Consider the following 22,217-nt stretch of genomic DNA (forward strand, 5'->3'; position numbering starts at 1 on the left):
ATACAACTCAGTGTCAATGAATAAATGGATAAGACAATTATATTATTTCTGCAATGGAATACTACTCAGCAATAAAAAAAGAATGCACTACTAATAACCACAATAGCATGAATGAATCTCAAAAACATTATACCAAGATCAAGAAACCAAACACAAAGGAAAACATGTTGTATGATTCCATTTATATGAAATTCTGAAATATACAAAACTAATCTACAGTGACAGAGACCAGACCAATGGTTGCCTGGATATGGGTGACTGACAGGAAAGGGGCACAAGGGAACATTTTGGGGTGATGAAAAAGTTCTATATCTTGATTGCAGTGATGGCTGCATTTATGCACAAATATGTCAAATTCATCAAACTGAACAGTTAAAATGGATATTTTATTATATGTAAATTATTCTGTGATATTTAAAGAAAAATGGTTTCCTTTGTCATATTCTGCATATCGCACAATACAAATTCAAATGAAAGTCATTTTTATTTGATTCATGAGCACTGTGTCCAAAAAAAATCTTATCTATGTTGCCTTAACTAAAGGTGAAACATAGTTTTAATATTACTACCCTCTTTGTTCTCCTTCTCCCACTGTCATACCCTCATGCTTGACTGAACTTTAAATTTTTTGAAAGCTATTTGTTATCTTACCTTGAGCATCACATGCTATTCCTCTATGTTCAACAAATATTTGTGGAATGGATTCAAACAGAAAGTCTCAATATACTGTCCTACTCTTGTCAGCTAGTGTAATTCTGGAACAGACAAGAATTATAGCCTATCAGTGTCCTAGGATTTTGTTTGTTTTATGCTTCCTTTCAGTCATTTTTAGCAGAACTTTTTTCAAAGAAAATATTATGTAAAAGCCCAACACACAAAACAGACATATCCATTTATAAATTCAAATTTATAACATTCAATAATAAAGTCAATGAGATCCTAAAAAAAAAAAAAAATTGCAATTAGAAGGTTTATCTGTGCTCAGAGCTCGTTTTCAGTAGTCCAAATTTGATAATTAAAATTGTGATTAAAAGATTGAGGTACCTTCCCTTGCTCCCAGCAGATACCGCTTCTTTTTCCTACAGGGAAGTGCTCCAGCTCAGCCTGCCATGCCAGTGGGTGTGTGTGTGGGGAGGGGGTGCAGGGGGGTGAGTGCCAGCCTCTGCAGTTTGGGGACTTTACTTACACTTCTATACCCTTTCACCCATTCCAAACTGGTGTATGATGTGTGTCCAGTCACAGATGTCCCCCAAACAGTTGTTCCAGACTATTTACTAGTTGTGCCTGGCTGTTTACTAGCTGCTCTGGAGGACTAACGAAATTACACACCTCCCCATGCCACCATCTTGCCCCACCTCCTCTCCATAGACTTTTACCTTCAAGGTTTTTGATGAAAAAATTCATAGAAATTTGTCATTGTCCCCCTATATATAATGTGTCATTTTCACCTGGTTGTTTTCAAGTTTGTTTATTTAACTTTATTTTTCAGTAACTTGATAATGAGGTGTCTGGGCAGGTTTTTATTGAGTTTATCCAGTTTTGGAATCACTGAGTATTTTGTCTTTCACCAGATTTGGAAAGTTTTTAGCCACTGCAATGACACAAATGTTAGACCTTCTATGATTTTTGTTACAAAAGTAGATGAGGCCTATTCATTTTATAAAACTGTTACTCTGTGTTCTTCAGATTGGATAATTTCTTCAAATTCACTGATTCTTTCCTCTGATATCTCCATTCTCTTATTAAGCCCTGTGGTAGTTTGAAGGCTATGTGTACCCCAGAAAAGATCATATTCTTTTAGTATATTTAGTATATTCCTGTGGGTACAGATCTATTGTAAGTGGGACCTTTGGATTAGGCTATTGCAGTGAGACACGCGCCAGAGTGGATCTTAATCCTCTTATGGGAGTCATTTATAAGAGGATAAAACACAATGACATGAAATTAAGTGAAGCACACAGAAAAAGCCCCAGAGAAGCTGAGAGAAAAGCCACTAAAGCCAGAAACTGGAAGCAATGAAACCTGAGAGAGAAGGACTAGTAGATGTTGTCATGTGCCTTGCTATCTGACAGAGGAGCCCAAGCTCATGGGTAACCAGTCTTCAGAGAAGGTCTCATCCTATTGATGCCTTAACTGGGACATTTTCACAGTCTTAGAACTATAAATATGAAAGCTAATAAATCTCTATTGTTAAAGCCAGTCCATTTCTGGTATATTGCATTTGGCAGCATTACCAAACCAAAAGAAGCCCACTCAATGAGTTTTGCTATTTCAAATACTGTATTTATTAGTTCTAAAATGGCAGAGGCCAGACATCTCGGAGAGTCACTGTGGTTTCCTGCTTCACCAGTGCTTGAACAGAACCCAGTGCTTGCCCTGACTGCCAGTCGCTCTGAGCCAGCCCTTCACCATCTCCTCACATCACCCTTTAACCACACAATGCCCCTGCTGCCACTCCAGCACCACCCAGATGCCGTTGCCTCTCCTCAGTCGCCTGCCATGATGACCACACTCTCCTTACAGGGATGCCAGAGCTACCACCAGGACTGAGAAGCCCCATCAACTGCCAGATCAACCTGGAGCTCAATGCTCCTTACATCCATCTGTCCATGTCTTACTGCCTTGACTGTGATGATGTGGCTTTGAAGAACTTTGCCAAATATTTTCTTCACCAATCCCACGAAGAGAGAGACCATGCAGAGAAGCTTATGAAGCTGCAGAACTAATGAGGTGGCCAAATCTTCCTTCAGGATACCAGGAAACCAGAACGTGATAATGGGGAGAGCAGGCTGAAAGCAATGGAGTGTGCATTATACTTGGATAAAAGGCTGAATCGGTCACTGGAACTACACAAACTGGCCACTGACAGAAATGAGCCCCGACTTGGTGACTTTATTGAAACTTATTACCTGAATGAGCAGGTGAAATCCATCGAAGGATTATGTGACTACGAAATCAACTTGCGCAAGTTGGGGGCCCCAGATTCTGGTGTGGCAGAATATCAATTTGACAGGCACACCCTGGGAAACAGTGATGATGAAAGCTAAGCCTCAGGCTTCTGTGGTCACCACAACCATGCATGCAAGTTGGATTTACCTTTACCTTTTCTATGAGCTGCATCAACATCCACTAAGTTCTCTCACTTGCACCATTCTTCAAATAAAGTAATTTGGTACCTTCCTCCTTTCACTGAAATGGCAGAATTGAGAAACTGTGACAAAGATCATATGGCTCGCAAAGCCCAAATATTTACTGTGTATCTTTTTACAGAAAATTTTGCCAACCTCTGTTCTAGGAAATGGAAAACTATTGAGGGGTTTTAAACAGAGAAACAACAAATGTATCGCTATGGTGGGTCTATCAAGAATGGATTTAAGAAGGGGCAAGAGGGAACCAGTAAAACCAGTTAGGAGGTTATCAAATTGTTTGTGAAAGAGTGGGTAGGAGCCTAAATACTAACAGTAGTAATAGGGACAGAGGACATAAATTTATGAGGCAGACTTACAGATTTGTGAGGGATAAATGAATGGATGAAGGCAGACTCAAGGGTAATTCCCAGGTATCTGGTTTGGTAAGTGGGAAGGTTTTTGTGCCTAATAGAATTGAAAGAGGAAATCAATGTTTATTTGGGTTTGGAGATGAGGTGTTAAGATGAAGGATTCAGAAGACACCATGTTGAATCTGTCATGTCTGTTTCCAGAGGTATCAACCAACAAGTCAAAAATCCAGACTGAAACTTGGAAGATTTGGCCTGAAAATGAAGATTCAGGAGTGGTCAGCATGGTTCTCAAAACCATGCACATGTACATAATTATCCATGCAGAACAGGACACCTAGAAGATACGATCCTTCATAGTCTCTCAAGGTGTGCTCCAGAGCCCCACCTCACAATCACCTGAGAGGCTGGTTAGAAAAACACGTTCCTGGATCTCCTCCTCAGACAAACGAAATTAATACCTCAGTGTCTGGAGCTCATTTATCCTTATTTTTTAACATGCCTTCCAGGTGGTTTTCATGCACAAAAAAGTCTGAGGACCTGTGCACATTATTACAAAGGCAAACTGGCAGCCTGAGGAGAGGGACGAATTGGACAGGGTGACAGGTGGATCAGAGCCACTAGATGGTGCCAGATTCGCACTGATTCTCCAGTTTTGCTGTTTCCTCCTCTAGAGTAGAACTGCACTTGTAAAAGGCTCAGAGGATTTCTGCCAGCCCCTCCTCACATGGAAGGAAAGACAGACAGGAAGCTGACTAAAATGTCAACGTTCGCACTAACAGTCACACTAAGAAATCTTCCCATCCTTTCCACTCCCCCACCATCATCCTAGGCCTTCAGTGCCTCACACTTGAACCATGTCCACAGCCTTTAACTTGCACCTCCACCTCCAGACTCCTTGATCTCCCTCCCATCTGTTCACATTCAGCTGTTAGAGCTTCTTAAAACACTACTGTTCAAAAGTCTCAACAGTCAAGGACCCTTATCTTCTGGGCCCTTCAGTATAAGACCGACGGAGCTCCTTATCTCAGAGGAGTGTTGGTGGAAGGGATTTGGCTGGTGAAGACAAGACCTGGGAGGCCACTGGGCACCTGAAAAGGGAAGACAGAAACACCACAAGATGAAGAAAGGGGGGAAAATGGAGAGTGTATGGGTCATGACCAGTAGGAAAGAGAGGGCACACCCAAATGAGACAGCTGAGCAGTTTCATCAAGGAACAAGGAATAGGGAATGGGCAGGATTAGGGAAAACCAACAGGAGCTGATGAATCACAGTAGTGCCAGCAACAGGGGAGAAGAGAGCCATTACCAGCCTTGGGCCAAAAGGTCAAGTGGAGGAAGAGCTGTGGCTGTAGGAGGGAGCCAGGAGTATAAATATCGTGACCTTACCTTCCTCGGATGCTCTCTGCTTCCTCTGATCTGTCTCTGTTTCCGTGGATCTCCCATGATACTTCCCATTCACCAAACCCAATGGGAATCCAGAGGGAGAGGGAGCCCTTTGATGCTGTCTTGAAGTTTGACATGGGACAGAAGGCAGGGTGAGGAAGGCAGAACAGGGAACCTGGAAGAATAAGAAGAGAATATCCAGCATAAGAAGCTGGGGCCATGAAAGATTAACTTTGATGTTCAGTCCTTCACAGTTAATTCATCATTGATGTAATGGATAAGCACTGGACTTTTGGAGCCAGAAAGGTCTATACCCAGCTCTAAAATTTACTTCACTGTAGACACTTTGGGAAGGTTCCTTAATGCCCAGGGTTTGTGCAGATTCAAGGAAATAATGTGTTTAGTACTTGTTAGATTGTGCCATATGCAATTGCTGATATTTAATTTCTTTTGGTCTACCAAAAGAGCCATTTCGTATAGTGAATAAGAGGTGTTAATTCATGTTAGGCATCTCTCCCTCTCTTCCCTTTCCTTGTTTCCCTGTTTGGTTCTGTGACTTAGAAGTCTGGGAGCCTGGCCTAGCCATTCCATGCCTTGCCAATCTAAGGGAAAAAATGGGTGTCTCTCATACCTCAGCCTCCAGCTGGACCCCAGTGAGCTCCACCTTCCTGCTCTGTTTTGATAAATAGGATGCAGACGACATGATGCTGAGGGGGGAACCAGTTTCTTTTTGCTATGCATGGAAGAGGAAAACTGGGCAGCAAAGTCCGAGCTCTTCTTCCATGTCTCTCTCAATCTGGGAGTGGCCTTTCTGAGCAAGTGCCAAATACAAACCACTGCCCAGAAGAGATGCTCACTGATAATTTGATAAATGAATTAATGAGTGACACTGTTACCCTGGTCTCAGCCAGGAGGGACATGGAGACCCTGGGCAAAGAGTCCTTCTCCTTGTGTTGTCCTCATTATATGCCCAGGAATGGAGGATCTGCCAGAGATTAGTCTGGAGCTGACCCAACTAGCCCTCAGCCTGGTCTCTAGGCCCCAGGACATGAACAAGGGTCCTTGATGTATTCTCTGGACCAAGACAGCTGCAGGAACTGAGAAGCAACAGCTCAGCTCTGGCCTGGCCAGATTGGGCTGGGCCAACCAAGTTGCCCCCAGCTCTTCCCTCTAAAACAAAGACCATTTGCCCTCAATTCTGCCCTTCCAGAAATGGGAAGCCTCATTGTCTGTTTAATGATCTTCATGGTTGTTCTATCCATTCTCCCTCTCTGCTGTGCCTTCCCATTCCTCAGACCCACTCCTTACATTCTCAGGGCCCAATGAGTACCCCAGCAAGCCCAGGCAGGACCTGACCCTACTCCTGGGCACAGGGCCAAGCACAGAAATCTGCTCTTCAGGAGGAGACTTGGCTGTAGTCTCAGGGTCAAAGAAATGACCAGTTACAGAAAAACAGGAGATGGGTTGGATTGGCTCCAAGGCTGGGTAGGGCTGTTGAAAGAAGGACTCAAGTTTGCTGGTCCTCTGTCCACCCACATCAGGAGGAAACCGTGTTCTCCCTGTCCAGCATCAAGCTTGAGTTTCTACAACTCATTCACTTCCTTACATGATCACAGTCTGCTCCCCTCAGACACAAAGCATACATCCCACCTCACCCAACCTGCTTGGAGAAGACTACACAGGAAGAGCAAGGAGTGAGGGTGGCAGAGTCGGGGGGTAGGGGTGGGGCTGTTGGCCTGGATCTCTAAGTCACAAAAAGCCTGAAATGTTATTCCAATTTTATCTCCAGATGTAGTTGTTCAGTTATACTTCTTTAATTGTTGAAAGCACTGATGCAAAATTTACAAATTGTCCTTTTTTAAGTTCCTGTCACAGCCCAAGAGGGCTTTTGTAGCCAAAGGACTAAAGAAAGCCCCGGACATGTTCTGAGACATGAGCTTTTATTATGAGGCTTACCTATAGAGTAGGGAAGTCGAGTCATGTTGCCCTGAATTCAGGAGCTTCTCTGAGTGGATTCAGGAGCTGCTCTGAATGGTGGCGTGTTCAGAGCACAGAGACTATTTCTGCACTTTGGGGGGCTGAATCAGCTGGTTATAAGGGCTCGACATTCCAAGGGGTGTGAGAGCATAAGGTGGGGAGCTGGGTCATGCATTGTAGGGAGGGATTGATTGTAATTAACAGGGAGGAGGGGAGGATTATAGATTATCTTGCAGATAACAGTATCTCAGGGAGTCTCAGGGAAGAGGTAGTTTCGGGCATAGATTACATTTAGCGACTGATATTACAAGGATAATAGGTCAAGCCTTAACTGTCCTGGGTCAAGCAAACTGCTGTGTGCAGTCTTCAAGACACTTGGGGGCCCGAGGCTCCCACAGTCCCATTTTGAAATTTACCCATTTCTTAAAAATATAGCAGAAGATTCCCAAAATGTAAGGGGACTAAGCCTTTCTCAAATTCTGCTCAAGAGGTTCATAGAGTATTTAAAAATGAAGTAGGTGCTTGGTGTGTGTATGTTTTACCTCTTATCCCCTCTCTTGTCCTCCCCTCCAAGGGAACTCCTTGGATTAGGAGAAGCCTATAAAGTAAATTCTGGTTTGGCCATGAAGCAGAGTTTGCTCTCCTAGGCCTCAGGCTTGGGGCTGCCCAGCTTTCTCTCTGCTTCCTCTAGGTGGGTGGGCCAGCTCTTCCCTCACTAACAGGGCTGAGGCTGAGGTCCACCCATGGGGGGCCGGACCTCACAGCCCAGCTCCTCCGGCCTGAGCAGTAGCTGCCAAAACACACAAACACGGGACATGAATGGGACGCTGCAGAGACCTTCTCAGGGAACAAGCTCCCAGCTGGGTGCAGTGACCTCAGATGTGGAGAGCCTCAAAGTCCCCGAAACATACAAACCCAGTTAGGGAGGAGTTACAAACTGCGGACCCTGATCTCCAGAGGCGAAAGCCTTGGCCTGTAAATGCAGCCGTCTATCAAGGATTAAAAATGTATTAAGGGAGAACCATTAGGTCAGGCAGCTTATTAACTTGCTAATGTAAGGCACACTGGGAATCCTGGAGGGAGGAAGTGATGATGATAACAGTATAATAGCTACCATTTACTTTGTGCCAGTAACTGGGCTGTGTTTCACAGACATCATCTGCTTAACGCCTAACAGCCACCCTAGAATTTGGATATTGTTTTGCTCACTCCATAGGTAAGGAAACGAAGGGTCAAGAGAGGTTAGGTAACTTGCTGGCTCACACTAGAATTAGGGGTAGATGATTCCAGACAGATGTCTTCCAAGATTTTAACACCAGGGTTTCAGATTCCCGTTTCCTGAGGGAAACACCGGGTGAGTATGGGGTGGGAGGGGCTGGGGAGAGAGGGTCTTGGCAGCAGACCCCAGAGAAGGCCACTGTGGATAAGAGGTAGCATTGTCAAGAGCCTCAAACTGACCACCTACACCCCTGATTTTGAAATATGATTTCCCTTTACATCTCAGTTCAAACACTGTCTCCTCTTAGCTATAAGGCATCTCTTCATTCATTCATTCATTTATTCATTCAGTCACAATGTTTTTAGCTTCTGTGTTGTGCCAAGTGCTTTATCCCAGCCTGCTGGAATAATTAAGACCTGTGAGTGGTTTGAGAACCTGGAAGGGGAGTTTTGTCTGGAGGCAGAGTCGGAGAAAGCTGCCCTGAGGAGGAGGTATTTGAGTGGGGCTGGCAAGGATGTTTGGGTTTGGTGAGGGGATTCTTCTGATGGATAATTTGAGTAAATCCCTCTCTTTACAAGGTTTCTGGAATTTACTAAGGTTCCTGGCCTTCCAGGAAGTGACCTTCCTTTCCACCCGTGAGAATGGGATGCTATAAGCCAGGAACCAGACTCATTTTTCAGGTAGGTCTTTGTAGGCAAGAGCTTGTGGGGACCCAGGGCTCAGGCCCGCTCTCTCCCTTAGTGATTTCATGTAGTGGTGTACTTGACCTGGACAGATGTTACAAGTCATGAGACTTCCCCAGGGAAGGGAAAATGTATTGTTAACAAAGCATTGAAACTCCCCTCCCCTGATCACTGTTGATAACAAATCTCCACACCCTGTGTCATAAGCCCTTGCTGAAACTCTGTTTTCACACTCTCCTTGTCCTAACCTTTATAAACCACCCCAGCACCCCTGGCTTTTGCAGAGGGCTAACTTCCATCTTTCCCAGCCCACCACCGCCATGAAACAAATTGTCTCCTATAAATCAGTCCTATTAAACTCATGTCTGACTCTGTGCCTGGTGTGTTCTTGGTCCCAGGGCTAAGCTGGGTTGTTACAGAGCTCCGTAAGTAAAGTGGGTCCTTGTTCCTTAATTCAATGAGGATCATTCTCAAATGTGATACTACAGCTGTGGCCTTGGTTGCACAATCCTTTGTCAAGTTATATCCTGGTAAGAACCAATGCAAATAAGAATATTGTCATGAGAAATAAAGAGACTCAGAATTCAGAATTTCTGCTTCAGGGCTCAGGGATAATCAGATAACATTTTTAAATGTTTTACTTTGGTTTATAAAAGTAGAGTTTATTAAATTGTTTTGGATTACAGATAGCTTAAGAAGGAAGCAAAAGAACTTCCTTATATATAGGGCAAATTGACCATTAAAACAGTATCAGCAATATTCCAAATAATTAACCACAATAAAATATCTTTCCTTAGTCTGTTTGGTCCTATGGAATTAATTCTTGTTCTGCTGGATCTTGGATCATTTGTTTCCTGACTGAAAATGAGTCCTGGAAACCCTGACTTAGTCCACTGCTATGGTCTGAAAGTCATCTAAGCAATGTCAGCACAGAAACTTGCACCTATTGCCAATCCCAGTTCACTGCCTGATGTGCAGAAAGCCAATCTATGCCACCGGCTTCAAAAAAAGAGTTCATTACAGGGTGCTCTGTAAGGAAAAAGGAGGCAAAAAAGGCCTCAGATCTGTCTCCCCAAGTGAAAAGGGTTTAGGGTTTTTATGGGACTTAGTCAAAGGGAGGTGGAGCTAGTGACATTGACAGATATTGATTGACTGTTTATGGTTAATTGGAAGTGTGTAAGCACAGGCCTGAAGCCTGACAAGAGCTGGGGTAAACATATGTTACAGTTTACAACAGGATTGTAAATCATTCAATTACCTTAAGAGTAAGCATAGTTCTAAGAAGTTTAAGCATTAGGTTACAGTTTACGGTAGTGTTGAAAATAATTTAATTAACATGAGATAGGTTACAGTGTACAGTAGTATTGAAAATAATTTAATTATCATAAGATAACAAGTAAAGAGACTAAGCTAACAAAAACCAGCTGGGACAACTAGATCATTACAGGTTACAGCAGTGTTATAAAACATACGATAACAAGTAAGCAGGTGGTAGTAAACTAAAATTACATTTACAATTAAAATCTTGTGAAGGGAAATGGGGTGAATAGTGGCAATGGTGGCTACATGGTTACAATCCCCCATTATTCTTGCTCATTCCTCAATCTTGAGAGATTCAGGCGAGGACTGTTCTGACTGCTTCAAGCTGAGAAGGGTTGTAGACATTATGGGGTAGAGGAATGAACCTGCTTTGCTTGTAATTGTACATGTTCTTTCGGTTCAGATATTAGTTGTGACAACGTTATCATATTAGGCCTTTTACTTTGACAAAGTTTAGATAAAATATAGAGAAAAAGTTTAAAAACAAGAATACTACTGATTACTAAGAAGGGAATAGATAACCCTATTTGTAATATTGTTCTGAACCCAGAGCCAATTCCCAAAGGAAGCCAACTGAATAAATCAAAGAAATTAAATGAAAGAAGGGAAGTGTCTATGGCACTAATTTGTTTTTTCATATGTGTTAAGATCATTGTGAGGTTAGCAGGTTTATCTCGAATGTAAGTACAGCATTCAGTTTTTATTATAACACATGTTCCTCTGTGAGAAGCAGTGAGTAAATCTAAAGCCATTTGATTTTGGAGGACAGCTTTTCAAATAAGAGTAACTTCTGTGTGTAATAGAGAAATACTATGGAGGCCACTGTTTAGGGATTGCCTAGTAAATTTATTAAGGGCTTTAAGGCAACTAATGATGTCTTCAATGCCTAGTAATGGAACGAATAGGGCTGCAAGATGATCATAACAATGAAATATTGATCGTGCCCACCTGGCTTTTAATAAGGTAAGTTGGCAATGGCGGCTGAACTACTGTGAATGGTTCCCTGGGTCCATGGCAAACCTAATGTACATCATCATATCCAAGCTGGGGTCAACCACAGCCACAGATTAGTACCACATATCCATTGAGTTCAATTTGGAGCTACCCAGTAAATGCCAGGTCACCTGAACAAATCAGTTCCAAACCAATTACTTTCTTGTGTAATAGTTCAGAGGGTATCCTGCCTATTTTCCTGGTGTTACCCAGATTATGTTGTTGGGAATGATTTCTTTGCTCCCAGCAGAGGAAGCCTTCTGACTTCAATGGCCATATCCAGGGGGTAACCATATCATGCCACCTCATAGTTGTAAATGTCCTTCCCTCTCCCTTCTAGTTAAATTTGAAAATTCAAATAGGCATTCTGCTTGCTGAGTAGCCATCTGTACAGTTGCATCATAAGAAAGATTAATTCTGTGTTCTGGGACGTGCATATTAACTGACCAGGTGCCTGGATCTGCTTTAGTTATATCTGTAGTGCTGAGAATTGAGTTATGTACTTGTTATCCTTTGAGTAAAATTTTTAAGGCTATCCTGTCTATTTCCTGTTGTGGTGAAACCCACCAGAGCAGGCCAGAAGAACTAGATAGTGAGGACAAACCACATACCCAACAGTTAGACTGATTCACTGAGGAAGCATAGGAATGTGTCCATTGAAGAAAGATGTTACTATCTTGTGATGGAATAATATCTGGCTGGTTAGAGAAGAATATAAAAAATAGAAAAAATGGAATACAGGATAGTAAGGAATAAGTAATTATTCCAAATATTTAGCAGCGTAATATATGCTTTTACCTGACTTGTAAAAGATTTAAGGCTATTAAAGTATGGTATAGCAATATACTATATATATGGTGGTCAATCACTATAATTATTTCAAGTTATCCCTTATCTGTTTTCTGGAAGATGAGCTTTAAGTCTTCTAACAGTTCACGTTGGTACTTGTCTCCCAGTGGTTCATCAGATTTTTCTTAGTTGTTCTTGGCAATCTGGTTTCCTGTAGTGTTTCTGCAAAAAGGTCTGGGAACAGAAGGAGGGTTAGTAGGGGCTAATTTAATCCTGGTATGGTGCACCCATGGTTTTTCTCCCAATTGCTTAAACTGAGGAGTTAATTGTCAGCAATACTGCATATGGACTCTCCCATCTGATTTCTAATTGATCTAATGGATGTCGATATTGCCATTTCTTTAAAAGAAACTAGTCCCCAGGTTTTAAGAGATGTAGGGTGTACATCAGCGAGAAAGATTGGTGAATTGCCTCTCAAGTGGCCCCTAAGGACTGAGCACGTCTTTGTTCCTAACTCTTGGACTTCTTCAGTCCTGGAATGCATACCTCCTTGTTTAAGGAATAGTCCCCCATAAAACATTTCAAAGGGGCTCAAAAGGAGCTTACTTCTGGGGGCTACTCGTTCCTCCATCAGAGCTACCGGCATTACCTTATCCCATGAGAGCTTTGTTTCCTGGCAAAGCTTAGCTATGGTTTTCTTTAAGGTGTGATTCATTTTCTCTGTTTTGCCTATAGATTATGGCCTCCAAGATGCATGTAGTTTCCAGTTGATGCCTAAAGCTCCTGGTAATTCCTGTGAAACCTTTATACAAATGCTCCACCATTATCACTTTGTACTGAGAATGGAAGTCCAAATATGGAAATTATTAATATGAGGAGAACTTTGGCTACCTCAGAGGCTTTTTCTGTTCTACACTGGATGGCTTCTACCCATCCTGTAAATGTGTCTACAAACACTAGAAGATATTTGTAGTTTACATGACCCTTAGACTTAGTAAAGTTTATTTGCCAGTCCTCACCAGGAGTTATGCCTCTTTGCTTGGACTCCTTTTGTGGGTGGAGGCAGGCCTATTTTAGGATTGTTTTTGGCACAGGTTAAGCAACTTTGCTTTACCTTATGAATGGTTCGCTGCATTTTTCGTCCTATAATGTAGATTTTTAGCCATTGATAGGTAGCATCTCTTCCATAATGTGTGCTCTGATGTAACTAAGTGAGGACCCTTTGCATTAAGTGTTCTGGGATTAGTATAACACCATCTTTATGATGAATCCATCCTTCCTTGGTTTCATTATAAGGAAAGTCAGACTGATAATTGGCTTCTGTCTCTTCTAAGGCAAAGCCCCATTCATTTGCTCTTAGTAGATTATACATCGAATATTGGGGAGGGAAAGTTTTAAAATTCTATGTGTGGTAAAAGAGCTAATGAAAAAGATAACTTTGGAGTCTTTCCTGTCCACTGCTTTAGCTACAAGATCTGCAATCTTATTTCCCTTTAATAAGTCCATCTCTCCCTTCTGATGACCCAAATAGTGCATTATAGCTACTTCCTCAGGTAACATTATTGTATCTGCATGTCTAATTTTCCTCTATTAAGTCCATCTCTCCCTTCTGATGACCAAACAGTGTATAATATCTACTTCCTCAGGTAATATTATTATATCTGCATGCCAGAATTATATCTGCATGCCTAATTTTTTTTCTTTCAGATGTTAACAATACCTTTTCTTTCCAAATGGCTCCATGAGCATGAACTATAATAATGCATATTTAGAGTCCGTATATATATTTATTCCCTGCTTCTTTCCTAAATGTAAAGCCCTGGTGAGTGCCATAAGTTCTGCTTGTTGTGCTGATGTACCTGATGGAAGAGCTTCACTTTGTAGCAACCTCTGGAGAGTTACCAGTTCATATCCAGCTCTCCAGAGTCCTTGTTCCATGAAGCTGCTTCCCTCAGTATACATCTCCAGGTCCAGATTTTCCAGGGGCTGATCCAAGAGGTCTGGACAGCTGGAATAGACTTCATCAATTATTTGAATGCAGTCATGTATGGGTTCACCTTCTCTGCTTGGGAGTAAGGGGGCTGGATTTAAGCAGGAAGAAGCTCTTAAGGTGATGTTTGGCTTATCTAATAGGATAGCTTGGTATTTTCCTAATCAGCCAGCTGTAAACCAGTATCTACCCTTCTGTTGTTAACAGTGGTAAGACACAACACAGAGTGTGGATGGTGGTGGGCTGTCCTAGGGTGAATTTCTCAGCTTCTTTAAGAATATCACAGGTAGCCACCACTGCTTTAGGCATACTGGCCAACCTTGGGTAGTATCGGGCAGTGTTGTCTAGCTGTTTGGAAAAGTAAGCTACTGGATGCCTGGTGTTTCCTAATTTCTGGGTGAGAACACCAGGTCCGATTCCCTGTCTTTCATGAGCAATAAGATCAAAGGGCTTTCTTAGGTCCGAGAGTCCAAAGGTTGGAGCTGCCACGAGTTTGTCCTTTATAATTTGGAAGACATTTTTACATTCAGCAGTCCAATTTAAAGGCTCTTGATCTAATCCCTTCAGAGCCTCATGTAATGGCTTAGCTATGAGCCCAAAGTTTGGAATCCAAATTTGGCAAAGCCCTGCCATTCCTAGAAATTACCTAAGTTGTTTTCTAAGTGGCTGGCTCCACCCTTCTCGCCAGGGCCTCTCTTCCATCAGGTAATAAATTTCTTTGTCCTTTTGACAGTTCAAAGCCTAAGTACTTTACTGATGATTGTGAAATCTGGGGCTTCTTTTTAGAAACCTTATATCCCCAATCTGCGAAGAAGTTTTAAGTTTGAATTCTATTTTTATCTGCAGATTCTTTCATTAAACTTGCAATTAAAGTGTCATCTACATATTGTAACAAAACCCTTTCTTGTAGGTGTAGTTCTCTTAAGTCTCTAGCCAAGGTCTCTCCAAAAATTGTGGGAGTGGTTTTTTTTTTTTCAGTTTTATTGAAATATATTCACATACCATACAGTCATCCCTGGTGTACAATCAACTGTTCATAGTACCATCATATAGTTATGCATTCATCACTACAATCTATTTCTGAACATTTTCCCTGCATCAAAAAGAATAAGAATAAAAAATAAAAGTAAAAAAGAACACCCAAATCACCGCCCCCATCTCACCCTATTTTTCATTTAGTTTTTGTCCCCATTTTCCTACTCATCCATCCATACACTACATAAAGGGAGTGTGATCCACAAGGTTTTCATAATCACACTGTCACCCCTTGTAAACTACATTGTTATACAATCATCTTCAGGAGTCCAGACTACTGAGTTGGAATTTGATAGTTTCAAGTATTTACTTCTAGCTATTCCAGTACATTAAAACCTAAGAGGTGTTATCTATATAGTGCATAAGAATGTCCACCAGAGTGACCTCTTGACTCCATTTGAAATCTCTCAGCCACTGAAACTTTATTTTGTTTCATTTTGCATCCCCCTTTTGGTCAAGAAGATATTCTCAATCCCACGATGCGGGGTCCAGATTCATCTGTGGGAGACTTTTTAAATCCTTGTGGTAGAACAGCCCAATAATATTGTTGCTTTATATTGGTAACTGAATCTTCCCATTCAAAAGAGAGGAGTCCTTGAGATTCTAGACTGAGGGATATGCAATAAAAGGCATCTTTTAAATTTAAGGCTGTGAACCAGCAAAGATGTCTAGATAGGGTAGAGTAAAGTATACGGATATGGAACTATAGGATGAATGTAGTTCTACATTCTACAATTTGGTTAATAACTTGGAGATCTTGCACAAATCAGTATTCATTTAAAGTTCCTGGCTTTCACACTGGCAATATTGGAATATTATATGGACATTGAAAAGGCTGTATTAATTTATATTTCAAGAAGATTTTAATTAGTGGCTCAATTCCTTCCCTAGATTCTAGTTTGAATGGATATTGTTTGGCATGACAAATTGTGCCTGGTTGTCACAGCTTTGTGTGAACTAGCTTGGCTGTTCTTGCCCGACCTGGCTTTCCATCTGCCCAGGCTTCTGGTTTTACTGCTTTCAGGATTTCCTCCAGGATGGGGGTGGCTTCTTCAGTCTTTCCCATGAACAACAGTGCAGCTTGTAGGGCCCAGGCATCCAGGAGGCACCTCTACTGACAGACACTCTGGGGAGAAAGTTATCTGTGTATTCAATTTGGTTAGTAAATCCCTTCCCAGTAGGGGAACCGGGCATTCAGTTACATACAGGAAGCTGTGTTTTAAATCTTTTGTGCCAATTAAATATTCTAGAGGCTTTAAGAGAGATTTTGTGTGTATTCTCACCTGATACTCCAGTTATAGTGACTGATTGGTTAATGATTGCCTTGGGCTTTTCATTTAGCACCGAGTATGTTGCTCCTATATCAACACAAAAGTCAATTAACTGCTTTCCCACCTGTGTGGTTACCTGAGGCTCCTGGTGAGATCAGAAGGAGAGATGTCTCTCCTAGAAGAGTCTCTGCCTCCCACCCCCATTCCAGGTCATTGTCCACAAGGTCATTGAGGCATTTGGAACTTGGGCTGCACAACCTCCTGCATAGGTAGACCCCCAGGTTGCTGGGACAACCCCTCTTCCATCCTTGCAGTATGTACACTGGTTGGTGTTCCCAACTGGTGGGGAGTGCTTTTTGTCCCATGTAGGGGGCCATAGGATCTTACCTTCTCAATGCTCCATTCTGGATTCCTTCAGCCCAACATGGCCCCAATGCACACTACCTGTCTCTTCAGGTATCTGTCTTCTTTGGCTTGGTCCTTTCGTTGTAGGCTTTAAAGGCACTCTCAGCTAACTTCTAGGTGGGCAGCCCGAGCCCCTGTCTAACTTCTGCAATTTCTTTCATATATCTGAGGAACTCTGGCTTATAAATGCCATGTTTATTAGGTGTGTATTTTCTTGATTTTCAAGATCTACATCTGTATATTGCCGATAGACATTGAATACCCTTTTAAGAAAAGCTGAAGGGCTCTCTTTAGCTTCCTGTTTTATATCCTAGACTTGTAAATTTCTTGGCTTAGGGACTCCATTCTGCAGACCTCTAATAATACATTCTTTATAATGGTCCAATGGCCCAGTCCCCTACCTTATTTGGGTTCCAGTCCAAGTCTGCTACAGGCACTGCTAAGTTTGCCCCGGTATATATCCGATTATTGAGATGATCCTCTTGTTCTTTACAGGCTTCTTGTTTCACCTTTTCTATTATCATCCTTCTCTCTTCCCCTGTTAGGAAGGGATTCAGCAGGGCTTGTATATCAGCACAGTGGGGATTATGAGTTGCAAATATTGAGGCAACCAGATTCTCCGTTTTCTTGGAATCCCTTTATAGGAAGGATTATTGTTTTTCCAATTAAACAGATCTGATGTTGAGAACAGGGTGTGGACCCACAGACATCCCAGAGGGCCCCCCTGTTCATCTGGTCCAATAGGCGCTTGACAAAGATGGTACTGATGTTGGGGCAGGAGAGCTTGCCCAGCTGAATTGGGTTCCCTGGCAGGTGCAGGAAGGAGAGACCATTTCTATTTCTTGCCCCTTTACCTCTGGTCAAGGGGGATGTAGACAAGGTGCAGGGGACACCTCCTCAACAGGGGCCCCTGCAGCCCGTTGAACGTAAGGCAGTGGTGCAGAAGGGCAATTCATTAGGGTGTCTAGCTGGTCTTCCAAATTTGAGTCAGGGAGGAGGACTTTCTTTTTCTCTTTTAAGGCAAGAATTTTAACATTTTCTCTATAGCACCTTGTGTTGTGAGAGGGAGATAAATGACTGAACATAAGTAACTTCACCCCATTTTTCCTCTCTTTTACAAAATGACTAACTTAGTATAGTCTTATGACTTATAGAACCATTCTTAGGCTGCTTTTCTTATGAATCCAAATCATATTGTGGCCATACTGTATTTAAAAAATATCTTTTGGTTCTTTTTCATAGTCTTGTACCCAAATAATTCCCATTTTTTTAAATAATGTAACCTAGTGAGCTGGACTATGGAATGCTTACTAGCATCTCCCATTTTTATAATTATCAAATATTAATTTACAGTAACAGATTTAACTCAAATATGGCAATTTTTTTAACTCAAATATGGCAATTATTTTCAAACTAGCAAAAGACTTAAAGACTGTTAAGTAAGTATCTGTCTGCGAGAGATAAACTATATGCAAATTACAAGTTTAATCCCAAAACAGAGTCAGAACAGTACCCAGCAAACAGAAAGGTATAATGGTCAGGGCAAGGGAGATCATTCTGGAAGTAGGACCTAGGGTCTTGAACCCTGATCTGGGAACCTCAAACCTCAAACTATCTTCCTGATCTACTTTTGCCTTGACCTACTCACCCAGTGATATGTCCAGACTTCAAAGCACCAGTGAGCCTGGGGCACTGGCAGGGCAGGACAGACCTGGCTCTGAGCTGTAGACTAGCAGGTCTAGGTGGCCGCGTAGACTCGATTACGTGCTCACCTGTCCAGCCGGGGCGCCAGTGCTTTGGGTGGTCAGACTCTCCAGTTGCACCCGAGTGGCCAAGTTGTTGCTGATCTGAGTTTGCTGCCTGATGTGCATAAAACACTGGGGTTTCAAAGAGACAGTTTATTTCAGAGTGCTGTGTAAGGAAACAGGAGGCAAAATAAGGCCTCGGATCTGTCTCCCTAACCCAAAAGGGTTTAGGGTTTTTATGGGATTTAGGTGAAGAGAGGTGGAGATAGTGAAATTGACAGATTTTGATTGATTGGTTATGGTTAATTGGAAGTGTGTAAGCACAGGCCTGAAGACTGACAAGAGCTGGTGTAAACATTATGTTAGAGTTTACAACAGGATTGTAAATCTTTCAATTACCTTAAGAGTAAGTATAGTTCTAAGAAGTTTAAGCATTAGGTTACAGTTGACATTAGTGTTGAAAATAATTTAATTAACATAAGATAAAGAGTAAAGAGACTAAGCTAAAAAAAACCAGCTGGGGTAAATAGATTATTACAGGTTACAGCAGTGATATAAAACGTAAGATAACAAGTGAGTGAGTGCAAATGAGCTAAAATTACATTTACAATTAAATCCTGTAAAGGGAAATGGGCTAATTGGTGACAGGATGGCTACACAGTTACATACCTAAGGGAATATTCATTGGGTGTCAATAGTTTGTAGTACCTGGTACAATCCTTTCCACAAGCAAGGCTCTGAGACTTTTCTTGGTTGAATGCACAAATTCTTGCCAAAAGCTATAGCGGGGACTTCAAGCAAGTTTCTGAGTGGAAAAAAAAAAAAAGCTATGTAGATGACAGAGACCTAATGATTGTAGTTAATTAATAACTGCTAATTTCCAAATGTGCCTGGTCTGATGAAGGTTCGTAAGATGAAAAATGCAACTGTCAACGGAATCTGGTTGTTTCAATGACAAATAAAGCAAAGATTAAAAGTCTTGAGGTTACCATATAATAATTCCAAGACCTATTTTTTTCCAAGAATATTAAGTAAAAAGACTTAGTAAGTCTGATGTAAGGCCTAGATAGCTGTATTTTTATAAAATTCAGTGAGTCTGATATGCCTCTCTACTTGAAAACTACTGGCCTAGAAGATGCTATATGCAAATTAAAGAAGTAAGGTTGTAGCCAATTAAACATTTTAATATATGTGAAATTGTAACTGATAACCAGATACTATTGTCGCTTAATATCAGACAAAGCATCTCCAGGACTCTGATACATACAGGAAAAGGAAGAACTATTACATTAGAGTTTTTAAAAAAAATTTTTTTGTTGCTTTTTATTTATTCTATATTCCTGGTTTTCTACGAAAATCTGTACATTGAAACAGTGTCTCACTGCATGTGACATTTTCTCACTGCATGTCTTCGGCAATACATGATTTGATCAGTGTTATCTCTTAGGGAAAAGTCATATTACAGGCAGCAAAGGCATTGACTTCCCATAAATATACAATTCCTGAAATATTTATATTAATAATGTTTTACCTATGCAAATTTAACCTAGGGGAGCTGAGTGTCTTTTCTGATTTGACAACTCTTCTTGTGTAACTCATACAATAAAAGCATACCAAATAAACCTGATTATTTATAGTACCTCTCTTTTATAATGTAAAAGAACAAATCTTTGTGATTTTCCAGGGAATTTGAAAGATACTTTTAGTTGTGAAATAGATCCTGAAAGTTTTGTTTTATTTTTTCCTGTATTTAGGCTCCAATTTTTAGTAGGTGAAATTTTTTTAAAAAGTTGTAAAAGGAGATGTGTACACTTGATTAAGATAGGATCATGGGTAACTGGGAAACAGTACTTGGTTACCTATTTAATCAAAATTACAATAAGGCATTTAAAAGTAAACATAGAAGGTAATATGGATCAAAAAGAACTTTAGTTCTTTTGCAGGCATAGAACCTTTTATGTTTTGTTATTTCTTAAATAATAAAGATTTTAATAAAGTGAACATAAAGTTCAGAAAATGATTCTAGTAAGACACTGGGTGTCTATTATCCAGATAGATAATACAGTAATCAGATTAAAGAATCATCTTTCAAATTGTAGGCAAACGCATTAATCAGGAAACCAAGAAGGAAGTCCATCAACATTGAATGAATTTTGCTGTAATTTTGACAAATTTCTTAGTTTGCTTTCAGATGTGTGTATATTAAACCGAACTAAGTAAATTTAACTATCCAAGTTTTGTCCTTCATTCGACTCTTTTATATTCTAGAACAAACTAGCATTTTTCTTTTAGACAGATCTTTCTCAGGGGACCAGGAGGTCAAAACTATTTTCATAAAAATACTAAGATGTTATTTACATTAAGCTGAAATGCATTTATCATTGCTGTCTTCAGATGAATCAATTAATAAATAAATGCATTAGAAATGTCTCACCATCAATTTGCAATACGGATAATATTGAAAGTTATAACCCACGCGAGTTCTGTGGTAGACAGCCTCTAAGGCGTTTTGATAGTCACACCTTCCTGTAATCTCGTCTCCTCGAGTGTGGGCAGGATTTATTGACTTGCTTCCAATGAATAAAATATGGCAGAAGTGATTGGATGTCATTTCCAAGATCAGGTCACTCTCCGGCTCACTCACTCTGAAGGAAGCCAGCTGCTATGCTGTGAGCTGCCCTTTGGAAAGGCCCATGTGGCAGGAAGCTGAGGGAGGCTTTTGGCCAACAGCCAGTGAGAAACTGAGGCCCTCTGTCCAACAGTCCATGATGAACTTAGTCCATCTGAAAACCACGTGAGTGAGCTTGGAAGCAGATGCTTCCCTAGTAGAGACTTCATATAAGACTGCAGCATCTGGCCTACAGCTTGACCTTGAGTCAGAGGCATCATGCTAAGCTCTGCTAGAATTCCTGACCCACAAAAACTGTGAGATACTACAAGTTTGTTGTTTTAAGCCACTATGTTTTGAGGTAACTTGTTATGCTATACTAAAATGTTTGTATGTGTTTTTTCAATGGATCCTAAAAGTGTAAAGTGTCTGGAGACCAAAAAAACCCAAAAACCTATGCTTTAGGACAAAAACATGATTTTTCCTTGAAAATAAAAGGTACATATACAGTTGTATTTCTCTAGCCCTACTGCTCCTGATATAATTTCATTCATTCATGTTAAATCTATTACTATAAACAAAGTAACTGACAAAACTGGGGTTGGTGGTGGTGGTGATGGGCAAGGTGGTTAACTGAGAACTATCCATCACACAAAGCATTTTAGAGGATTAGCCTAGCTCATGAACATAAAATAGGCCTAATTCATCTTTCTATAGCTATACACATCCCTTTTGTACCTTCTTAAAAAGGCCAAACTCATCTAATTTCTTTATATGACCCATAGATGTCCCTCTCTATAGCATATAAAAATAAGAAGCAAAAATATACAAACTTAAAATCATGCTTAAAATCAATGTTTCCATATTCTCACCTACCAATTATCTACCTATCCAGTGATTAACTCAATTTAATTAACAGTCCAAAGTTTTAAATTACCTAAAGCTCTTGGAAACTTTCTTCAAGCTTAATATTACAAAACATAATTATTGTTGAAATAACAAATTTGTCAGGTTAATGATTCAATTTAATTGAACACAAATTTGTACTTTTTATAGTCTTAAATATTATATGGGAGTAATGTTAGCTTATTTGATCACAAAATCTGTATAAGACTAGGAAAAACAAACTCAAGTAGAATAAAATGTATGCTGATATTATATCTAACACTGATATATTAAAGAAATACACAGCTTTTTTATTAAGCCCAAATTTTTAAACTAGTCTCATTTGCCAGTTACAGCTTAATTATGTGAACTTGCATTTTTAAAATGTTTCTGAGTTAAGTTCTATAAGAAGAACT

At 40.7% G+C, this 22,217-nt stretch overlaps 1 pseudogene; it reads left to right on the forward strand.

The window, feature by feature from the left end:
- Positions 1-2,298: 2,298 nt before the first annotated feature.
- Positions 2,299-3,047, forward strand: LOC119513205 (annotated as a pseudogene).
- Positions 3,048-22,217: the final 19,170 nt, after the last annotated feature.

This window comes from Choloepus didactylus, chromosome 2 (genome assembly GCF_015220235.1).
Source record: "Choloepus didactylus isolate mChoDid1 chromosome 2, mChoDid1.pri, whole genome shotgun sequence".
NCBI classification, from domain to species: domain Eukaryota; kingdom Metazoa; phylum Chordata; class Mammalia; order Pilosa; family Megalonychidae; genus Choloepus; species Choloepus didactylus.